Below are 11076 nucleotides of genomic sequence, written 5' to 3' on the forward strand. Positions count from 1 at the left end.
CCTGTCAGAGGAGGGGGGGGGGAGAAGTAAGTAGGCTGATCTGCAATATTGTTCAAGAGGAATCTGTAAGGTAGGATTATCTGAGCATCTTTAATATTCTGCACAAAAACTTGTGCAAAAGAATATTGTACTGTCCAGCATTTTTTCCTCTTGGTCAGGAAGCACCTGTTGAACTAGGTTCACGAGATCTCCTTGGGTCTAGGGAACACCATCTACCCCCCACAAAGAATGGAGGCACTTCCTCCTAATTAGGGAAACGGATTTCACTAGCAGCTCCTGAGCGACCAAGGCCATAGCAGGCACACCCACTGCCTGGATACCCGCCGGAATGATGAACGGCAACACTTAAGCTCTAACAAATCCACTTAACCTGTTTTAGCTACTTGCATGTATCTTACACTAAGTGATGAAGCTATTCTCTCTTATCTGGCATAATCTCCTCATTTAACCTGGCTCATTAGGCAAAGGGTTCTGTAACACTTTATAAATGAATAATCACATTAGCACCATTGGAAGGACTAAAGGTTGCGTTGATTATGCTATGTGACAGGTCAAATCGCTTTTCAGATTAAGGTGCTAAAACCCACGTAAACATGTACCTGAAGGGAACAGGGCAACCACCAGTTGAAGTACAAGAACATAACCCCCCAACCAGACAGTCAGGTTTCCAGTGCAAGCTACCATCACTGCAGGGCTCAGCGATACCAATATATGACCTACCTCAGCACTAATCACCTCGTAATTCAGCCAACCAGACCTCCTGCTGCCACAACTAGCATGAACGTATCAAAACGGATTTTAGGGAGAGAGGCAGCAAGAAGCATTGGCTTGTAAGATGAGTCATGACTTCTCTGGAGCAACTTGAGCACTATTCCAGGCTTTTCTAGGCTTCACATCTCTTTCTTTGTCCCAGGTGCCTTCAGGGAACCCCTAGTAGTCTGCACTGCCAAAGGAAGTTTTGGAAATAAGAAACAACAGCTCTGTTCCATGTATTACAAATCATGTTTGTCAGGTTAATACACACAATGCAAGCAGTTTTAACAAGCACAGTTTATATACATTGTCAAGCATCAAAATACATCGGTTCCAAGGCCTTTTTTAGGTACTGTTGCCTCCTCCACTGTTCTTTCCAGAAGCTCCTGCTTTCTGCAGCCGGCTCGCACTCGGTTGCCGAGGCATCCTCTGGGCAGATCCCTCCCGGCTGCTCCTTTCTGCTAGAACCTGGGTCCCGCTGACAGCAGAACTGGTTTTATTTCTCCCTGAATAAACAAATACATACATTAATTTTCAAGTCCCAACCCTACGTGTCACCCACACAGCATCTAAGCTGCAAGCATTCCTTAAGAAATCATGCAAAAGGCAAAATTGTATTAGATGCCGCAAATGTATCCAGCATCCAGCACAGAAAGCAAATTTGTGAATTCAGCTCAACAGGTATCAGGGCCACAAAACCAAAACAAGTTGCAGTAGGAGCATTCTTAATTTTCATCAGGTTTAATCCACAAAGTAACCAGCCACTTTGTTCTTTAAACACTTGCTTTCATTTGGCACAGGAACACCAGCACTGCAAAGAGCACTTCAAGAAGAACATGAAGAGCATCCAACACCTCAAGGCTGGGATAAGTGAACCGATGTGCCTGTGTCCACCAGTTTCTGAAGCCCGCAGTCACACTACCAGATCAGAAACCCTTCTCTTCATTTCACTTCTGTGTCTTGATGAGCAAGTTTGGATTTCCTATCATTTTCTGGGGTTTCCAGGAGCTCAGACTCCTACACAGGACCTACTCACAGATTTTCTTACTGTGTTCAGAAGGTAAGAGTTATTCTTCTGTAGGAACAACTGACCATATCCAAAATGCAATGCGACAGCAGAGAGAAGCAATGGGTAGAAACGTAGAAGTTGCAGGAGGCAAGGGGCACGCGGCCCACCCTGCTGGATTCAGCTAGAGGAGAGAGTGACAAAGGTGTGCTGCAAACAAGTGACAGGAGGGGATAAGTGAGGGAGACTTGACTTTTCCTGGCACTGGAGAGGACTACTTGAGATGAGAAGTAAGACTCGCATTAGGAAAGATAATAAAAATAAATGAAACGTGAGGCAAAAGGGTCGCAGCCTTTACTAAAGATAGCAAGCTTCAAGAAGCATCATAAAAAATTAATAGCAGCAAGGAGGAAACAAAACACAGGAATACAGTGAGCTGTAGTTACATGCATGCAATTAAAAAGAGTGACATTTTAGCAATCGTTATCAGAGCAACTTCCAGAATACCAACAGCTACTCCACACACTGGCGTCTCCATGGGCATGGTTCGGAAACCATCATCTTGGATCATGTGTGCTATGGACAGCACACCGACTGGAGATATGTCTGTTTTACTTACCAAACCGTCCTGTCTCCTTGGAGCAGCTGTCTGAGAACAGGACTCAGCTCAATACCACAAGTTAACACCTTGCAGCACCAGAAAGACAACCTGAGAACTTCCAAATAAAGAGTATGTGGCCCCTTCATCTGTAAATTTGACACTCTAGGGTGGCAAAAGAAATACATTCACTTATCCCAGCCAAGTCAGGTGCTCTTAAAAAAAGTCTGTTATTGTAAACCACACTAGTGATCTGCCAGCAGTTATCAGCCCAAGCCAGCCAGCCAGCCTTGCAATCTTTCTTTGTAGCTCAAGCACTTTAAGCAGTTTCACTAAGGCAGTATTGTCCATGAAAACAAACAAATTGCACAAAGACAATACATGATCTCACAGTATTTGAGAGAAAAACTGGCAGGAACAGAAAGCATTCTAGTTCACCGTGATGCTTTTAGCAATCCAGGACATCTCTATAGGTAGAGTGCAGGTCCTCAACCTGTGTACAACTCTAACCATGTGCACACACAAAACAACGGTTCCATTAAGCTCTACTGGGAGTCGGGCCCTTGATCTCCTGACCTAGCTGAAACGACTTGGGAAGAAAGAATCACTTTATTGCAGAGAAGCTGCGCTCAGACAAAGCACGTACCCTCCATCCTCTTAGCCTCAAAATCACAGTAAAACAAACCAGTTACTTCAACAGCATAAAAAACAACTATATTTTTGGAAGCATCCTATCTAGACCCGCAAACCAGTCAAGAACAGCTCATGAAGTGTGCAAAGACGGGCATGGTTTGTGCACTTCTGCCAGTTCAAGCACTAGCAGAGATAAACAGGGTCAATTAACACAAAGCACAAAAGACATTGAACAAACACAAACTCTCTGTAATCCAAGTACTACAGACTAACAGAGATTCCACTGATATTTTTCCTTGGTGACACAAGATGTCCCTATGTTGGATGCGTCTGGCTGCCATAGAACAACTGCAGCCCAAATAGTTACAGATGCGAGAGTCAAGCCAAAAGAGAGCCTAATCAAATACCTCCCTCCCCAGAGATGATCCCAAAAGAAGCAGCTACATGTTTATCTCCTCGAGAGCCAGACATAGTTTGAGAAGAATGGTATACGCATGCAAGCAGTGGCAGAAGCGTGCCCTACCTACCTCTGGCTAGCTCCCCCCATTTAAAAACAGCAGTGCCCACTGCAATCAGGCTGCTCACTGGACACATTAATGCTGATCATCTCTGACAAAACCCAAGGCCAAAAGGCTACACAGCCACCTCTAGAAGAGGACCACCACCAGATACTGAGGCAGGGGTCTGCAGGGTGGCACAGGGCAAGAAGAGAAAGCCTTAAGTAGCAGAGGGAGGAAGAAGCATCCTCTTGTGTCAGGCAGCAGGCAAGTGAAGACCGACCAGATTCAGGAAGGGAAACCCAACCCCAAATATGCTTTCAGAAGTGGAAATCTAAAGCTCTTCTCTTTCAGTCTCCTCTCTACTCAACCTACTGCTTTCCCCAGGGAATCCTTTCCTGCCTCTGAGCAGTAACAGGGACTACAGATTTTCCTCCTGCTGGTAAAAAAATAAACAAACAAATAGCTAATAGTACATTTACTTGTAACACAGTCAGAGATACCAGGGCTGCAACAATCTCCCATAGTGCATACTGGCAGTGACTATGGGCTAGAGCAACCGCGAGAGTAGATTTAAATTCTCCAAAATCCTGCTCCTGTTTCTGTCTCACAGTGGGGCTTACACCGGGCACAGTAAACCAGCTGGCCTTTCTAGACAAGCAAAGACTCAGTTTTAGGTGTGAATAAAAAAAAACTTGTAAGAGCAGAAGCCCCTCCTTCTTGCAATCATTATGTGTTACTATAAGGACACCTTTTGCCCAATCACCAGAAGTGCGCCCAGTGATGGGACTCGCTTCAGTCCTTGTCACCTCTTGACCACGGAAAAAATCTCAGGCACGGCTAGACTTCACCCTCCAAAGCAGTCCCAGTATGTGACAGTGGCTCGTTATACTCGATCCTTTGCCGGACTGCCAGGTTTGCCCCGCAGAGCCTTGCTCGCAACCCTACATAAATATCAAAAGTAGTCCTCTTCTGCAACACAAACTGGCAGGTTCTCAGATCTTCAAAGCTGCTGCCGTATCGTTAACAGCTAATACACACACACTGCTTGTTTTGGCTCTGGAGAGAGCCCGACCATCACCCCTGCTAAAGCAGTCTCCCTGAGAAGACAGAGGACAGGTAAGACTGCCAGAATGTGTCTCAACAAACCCAGCTGAATTGTTTTGAAACAGAGGAAGAGGAAAAAATAAGATGTTTTTCAAATGCACCTTCCAAAGCAGTTAACTAAGACCTTAAGTATGCATTGAGCAGAGGGTCATTATTTAAGTATGTTCTCTTGCAAACACTTATCTGAAGAGAAGGATTTGGAGAAAGGAGAGAACACGAAATAAGTTGAGACCTACACAGGCCCATGAATCACCTGCACAGAACTTGTATCCTCATCTCTCCTCCAGCAAGCCTGTTTCCTCAAAACAGGTTAGGTATTCAACTGCATTACTAGATGCCACTACAAAAGCAAGCTTAAATTAACAAGTCCCAGATCCTATTCAAGATACTGACAAGCCTCCTTAGGTGCTCAAACACCTCAGTTTAACACATCGGGTAAGAAGCCTCTAAATGAGATGTCTGAAGGTGGGTTAAGGTACAGAGCAATTCCCCCCTCCCAGAGCAGAGGTCTGCATTAGTCTGATCAATCTGACAGTCCTTTTCCAAGGCAACTCTCTGAAATAATACTTCATTCTCATCTGCACGATGGATGGATGGATTCTCCCTTACTCTAGTTTCTATGTTACCTTGGGAGGCTGCCAACTTAAACACCCCGGAAGTACTTGATTTACCGAATACAAGGTTTTCATTCATCTTTCCCACTTTTGAGAGATGGCTCCCTTCAAGGCTGCTCAGCAGAGCCAGGGACCTCCTCTCCCACCCACTGATCAGCATGAAACGCACCAGCCTTTTCCCTACAAATCCTCCTGTGTTCCTGGTTGCTCCTCATTTTACTAGTTCTCACCACCACACTCGAGGTCATCTCATTTCCTCTTTCTGTGATCTGTGTGCAAGAGAAGGGGAAAAGATGGAGAAGAGGTCCTTCATTTTTCCTCAGAGAGCTCTATTCAGTCTATAAGATCTTCTGAGTGTTTCTTTGGTTGGTTGGGGGTGAAGAATGAATTAGTTGTCATTCACGAACTCACATTTCATTACTTTGCCACAAAGCCACACATGACGAATCTGGCATTTACAGTATTCCTCCAAATCCCTTTTCCTTCTGCCAGTTCTTGCCTCGCAGAGCATGAAAAAGAAAAAAAGGCTTGAAAATTAGCCTGAAAAGACATACTAACAAAATTATCCCAGTGCAGCATTTCGCTCAAACACCCAGCAGAGAGGAAGCCTCACAGCCTCAGGTAAACCTGCAAACCTTCTGCAGGGAAAGTGTGACAGGAGAGGGACCTACACTGGCCAGAGATCACCAGTCCTCTCTGCTACCTGCTCACGCTGACAGCACTGCCATGCCACCCAAGTCCTGGTTTTAGCCATCCATCCACATTAACTCGCCCATCCACGTCCATCATACCTGGAGTATATATAAAAAGATTACACAGAACCACCCAGGCTACCGGAGGGATCCCAGCACCTTCAGGGAATACATCTGCACTCTTGAACTGTGGCCTGTTCAAAAGCCACCGGCTTCTCCAACGGACACAGCCACGTACTCAGAGCTAAATCATGTGGCAAGTTTGCAACAGGCTCCCACCATACGCACAGCAGTGCAAAGAACATAGCACACTTGGAAGAAAAAGAGTATGGAAGAAGCCTGTGCCTCTCTAATACTACATTTCTTCCCTTAAAAAAGTTACTCAGATGGGAGGAAGTCTTGAACAGATTGCTTCCCAAAAGACGGTAGTGCAGGTTCCATCACAGCATATAATACAGCTTTTTTCCCCATTCAAAAGGAAAAGATTCCATAAAATAACAAGTATGTCTAGACTTCAGTTTTCAAAGTACATTACCCAGAGCAAAATATATTTTCACAGGAACAATGAAGCCACTTATTCTTTTGGGACTAGGTCCATTTCAGGTTTTCAGTGTTTCAGCCTAAACTTTTTGCAAGTTATTCCTGGGATAAGGAAAAAGAAATAAAAGCTGTTTGTCTGCTGTTTCTGCTGAGGTAGATGGGTATTTCACTACCCATCACCCATATTTTGAGAGTATCAAAATTTATTATAACCTCCCAGGAAAGGAAAGGAGCTGGAACTTTTATCCAAGGGACCTTCAACCATCCAAGAAAGCATAGTACAGCTGAGAAATTTTTTCATCAGTTGTAAAATAACTGACATCAGCACCTGCAATCTTAATTTCTGTACCACAAGATGAACAAGGTCTATAAATTGAAACTATTCAGTTGCTGATGGACTAAAGAAATGCCTACAATACAGAAAAGTTAAAATAAAAAATGTGCATTCTGGAATGGGAGCCTGGGGAGAAGGGAAAGCAACAACTCCACATCAGGAATGCTCTGAACATAAAACTTCTCGCCCTGCGTAATTACAATATCCATCATTTCACAAAACAAGAATAAAGGCCTCTAATTCAAAACGCTTGAACTCTGCTGCTTATGGTAGAAAGAGTTAGAGGGAGCGAGAGTTCCAGGACAAAGATCTGGAAGGCAATCTAACTGCTCTTCAGTGAATTTAGGAAATCCACTTATCGGAGCGGCATTGATGAAGTACTGAAAAAAAATGGATATGAGTGAAACAACTAAGTAAGAAAACCATGATCAGGACTGTATTAGTCCTTTGATTAGTCATATAAGTCACCTATAGATCACTCCACAGATTTTTTTTTCAGGGAAGACATACAGACCATGAAGTGTCCGAGTACATTTACTGGTGCGTGGCACGATTTAAGAATGCGTTGCTATCAGTTAAATCCCATGCATATATTTAATCTAGAATTAAAGCATAATAGCCAGTATAACCAACAGGGAAATTCACTGTATGATGTATAAAAAACAGATTAAATACATTTAAGAGAAATCCTTAGCATCTCTGGGGGGATTCCCTCCACCGTATCCAAGCTCCACAGAGCATTATCCTTGTCAGCTACCTTATCTCCTTAATACAGAAGTCTGCATTACAACCCTGCATCAAGATGAACGCTGAGATAATGCGAGGCTGAGTAAGTGGAGGGTGGGTATAAGAGGAATGCAAAGCAGCTAGTGTGGCCAGCCAGCAGTACCCGAGTGATGCCAGTCACTGTGCGTCCTTGCAGCAATAGCCGTCATCCCAAAAGGCTGACCACAGCTAAAGACAGACAACAGAGAGAAAGTGCAAGAAGTGAGAAAAAGGGATGAATAGGGAAGGCTTCAAAACACAAGGATGGCAAGAAGAACACATAGGGAGGACAAAGTTGGTAACAAGCTGCATAGTAGAGAGATGGATATTTAGGAAATAATTAAACAGCAACACTTAGAATTCTGAGACCTTGATCGTATCTAAGTATTTACACAGGAAGAAAGCAGTTACAATGCAGGGGCAGAAAAGGAACTGAAGATTCTCAAAAGCATATTTTTCCACACAGACAAGGAAAACACACCCCGTGAACCCTTCACCGAGCCTATGGCTGGTGGTGGCGCTCAGTGGCATTTCCAACAGGCACCTAAGTGCGACGCAGAGTTTCAGGGGGTAGGAAAGCATTCTGACCCCTGCTATGCAGAACAGGAGGCTGCAAAGGTTCCTTGCAGCCTTAAAATCCATAGACCAGGTGAGAGGTCCACAACGGAGACAAGATTTTGAAAAGCAAGCTCATGTTAACAACACATTTAGTAGCTGGGGCAAAGCTCTAGGAAGTAACTTTATGGAAGACACTTGGGCTGGGGAAGTGGGGAATGTGGAAAAACCAGCTGGAGTGCAAAGAGTGAGAGAAGCATCAAAGGATATTCATCAGCCTAGAAAAAAGAGCAGGGCATGTCAATAGAGAGGTAGAAAACTGCAGGGAAACCACCAGGGGCTGGAGGATTGGCTGATGGGAACAGAAAGCATGGAAATAATATGTAAGAAAATGGCATATTTAACTACACAAAGGTAAACTAGACACATAACCAGTCTAGGCCAAAACCAACACCACTGTCCTAACAGCTATGCACACCTCCTCCTCACATGCACAGAAAGAAATTGCCCGGATACCCTTTCTCTTTAAAAATCAGCTCTTTCCCTCCCAAATCAGGAACTGTTGAGGAACCGTTTCAAATGCAACTTGCATGAAGTTGTATCTAGCTAAATACACCAGATGAATGCTCCAATACTCAAACACAGTAATTTTAAGCCAGCTATCACAAATTCAGTTACCAGCAAACACAGCTCCATGCAGAACACCATGGCTATATTCTATGGGAAAATGCAAAATAAAGTCATTCGTGTTAGACTCCCTGTTGCTTTAGCTGTATAAAGCTGAAATAACTACCGGGGGGCGTGCACACACACCACCACACACACGCACCCCCCCGCCAACAGTGTCGTTCAGAAATGCTGTAACTGTCTTTTTGCAGCTGCTTTAAAAAACCTCCCTGCACCATGATGGGCTGAGAAGCCTCAGCCAGTATCTCATCATTACTGATAAAACTCGAGCAGAGCAGTCTTGGCTAATCTTTAGTGAGACCTGGATTACTTCAGCCACTTGTCTGTCTTCTGACAAAGGAGGAAGCACGGGAGAAAAAGCAGATACGCAGAGCTGAAGGACCCTGTGCGAAGCAGCTTGGCAAGCTTATATTGGACAATCACTGTTCTCTGTATTAGCGCAAGGAGCTCTGGCTTTATCAGCAGACACAAGTCCCAGCTGCGCAGAGGAGGCATCTCCCATCTCCAAATGCCTGGTCCTGCGTGGAAGTCGCACCATCCTCTTCTTAGACAGAAGCAGCATCTTCCAACAAGAGGTGGCAGGGCCAACAGCAGATACAGCTTTGGTTCCCCTTCCCCGCAGCAGCTCCTATAGGGAAAGGAGGCAAGGCAAGCCAAACGCTTCTGCAGAACAGATCCAGCCCAGAGGACACCCCCAGTCACCCTATTAACACTTACCCAACTCCTGAACGATGGACTTGGACTGTGCCAGAACTAGAAAGCTCAGTGAATGAGGAGTGATTCCTCCTCTTCAATTTGAGCTAGCTGGTTGTTTCCCCAATTTGAGGAGAGAAAATTACGCTGCTGAAGATACACTGATTTTAATGGGATCTTTATTTCAGCAACACACTTTCCCCCCAAGGGCTACAGTAAAACAAGCTCCTGTCTTGAGCTACAGATAGTTCAAATCCTAATTCAGCCTAAGGTGGCCCAGTAAAACACAGACAAGACTGGCACTGATAGCCCAGTTCTGCTTTAGATCATTAACAATTTCCATGAATTGAGAGATCTCTCTGGACACCTGTTTGTTTTCATGACCTTCAACCAGGAGTCCTACGCATCTTCCTCAGACACTCCAGGCACATCGCCCCAAGTGTCTGCACGGCACTGTGGAGCCAGACATAGGCTAGACAAAATTTGCACAAAACTGCAATTAAAGCTGCAGAAGCTTGTTCGCTTGTACTTGATGCCCATCTCAGGTCAGGCTGGGCACTGAGCTAACATAGCCCCTCCTTTGACTAAATCACCGCAAGTGCAAGACGTCTGCCTTCCATCCGAGAGGCTACAGAAATGTATCCTCACAAGGAGAGCTGGACAAAATGCATCCTCTTCTCGATGTAAATGTGATCCTACCGGTACTTAGTGCACTCACAGAAATGAGGACGCAGGACTAAGGTTGTGATAAGCCGCCACTGAGCTTAAGATCTGCTCAAAGAATTTTCTGAGAGTTAGCTTTTCAATGGTGATTTTATTCACAAAGGAATTGGTTGCTGTCTAACATCAGTGGGCGCCGGGTGACAGCAGAGTCACTTGGACTGACAGAAACTAAAAAGAGAAGTTTTCATTCAAAGTGAGATACGGCTGTAATGTAACACAAGCTTCCAGAAAACAAACAAACAAAATAAACCATAGCTGGGAAGACCAAACTTTCTGGCAGGGCATGCAAGTGCTGCCCACCAGAATTTGGTCAGGACTGAGTGTGATGAGAGAGAGGAGGCCAAAGTGCCCCTCTGTCATCACTACTGAGCACCAGCCTGCAAAAAGAGCAAATCCAAATTCAGCACTTAATGTTTTACCACATGTCTGCAGTGAAACTGTGACTTGATGGGCACAATCCTCCTGTCTCAGTAAGCTGTGTATGATCCTGTGGTCTCAGTGCATCAACTAGCCCTGAAGACATATTTTATCCTTGTGAAATAAAGCAGCAATGTGAAATAAAGCAGCAACAGGAGACACTGAAGGCCAAACCAATACTGTGAACATTTACCACGAGCAGCGCAGAGCTAGCTCCATCTTTCTCTGAACTTTACTACACTTCGCCCTCAGTTCCGAGGGCTTGTCACAGTGCACTCGAGGATATCAACATGCCGATTTTAAAAGGAAACTATGGAGAGGAAAGTCTGGCCAGAGACACTAGGACTGCCATCTGACTCAGGCACCATTTCGGACCAGGAGATGCTCTGCTGAAGATGCAGGATGAGCATCCTGGATTGATGCAGGCACAACCGAATTAAGCTCCCAAGACACATTCTAGTT

Source organism: Aptenodytes forsteri, unplaced genomic scaffold (assembly GCF_000699145.1).
Source record: "Aptenodytes forsteri isolate BGI_AS27 unplaced genomic scaffold, ASM69914v1 Scaffold113, whole genome shotgun sequence".
Lineage (NCBI taxonomy): Eukaryota > Metazoa > Chordata > Aves > Sphenisciformes > Spheniscidae > Aptenodytes > Aptenodytes forsteri.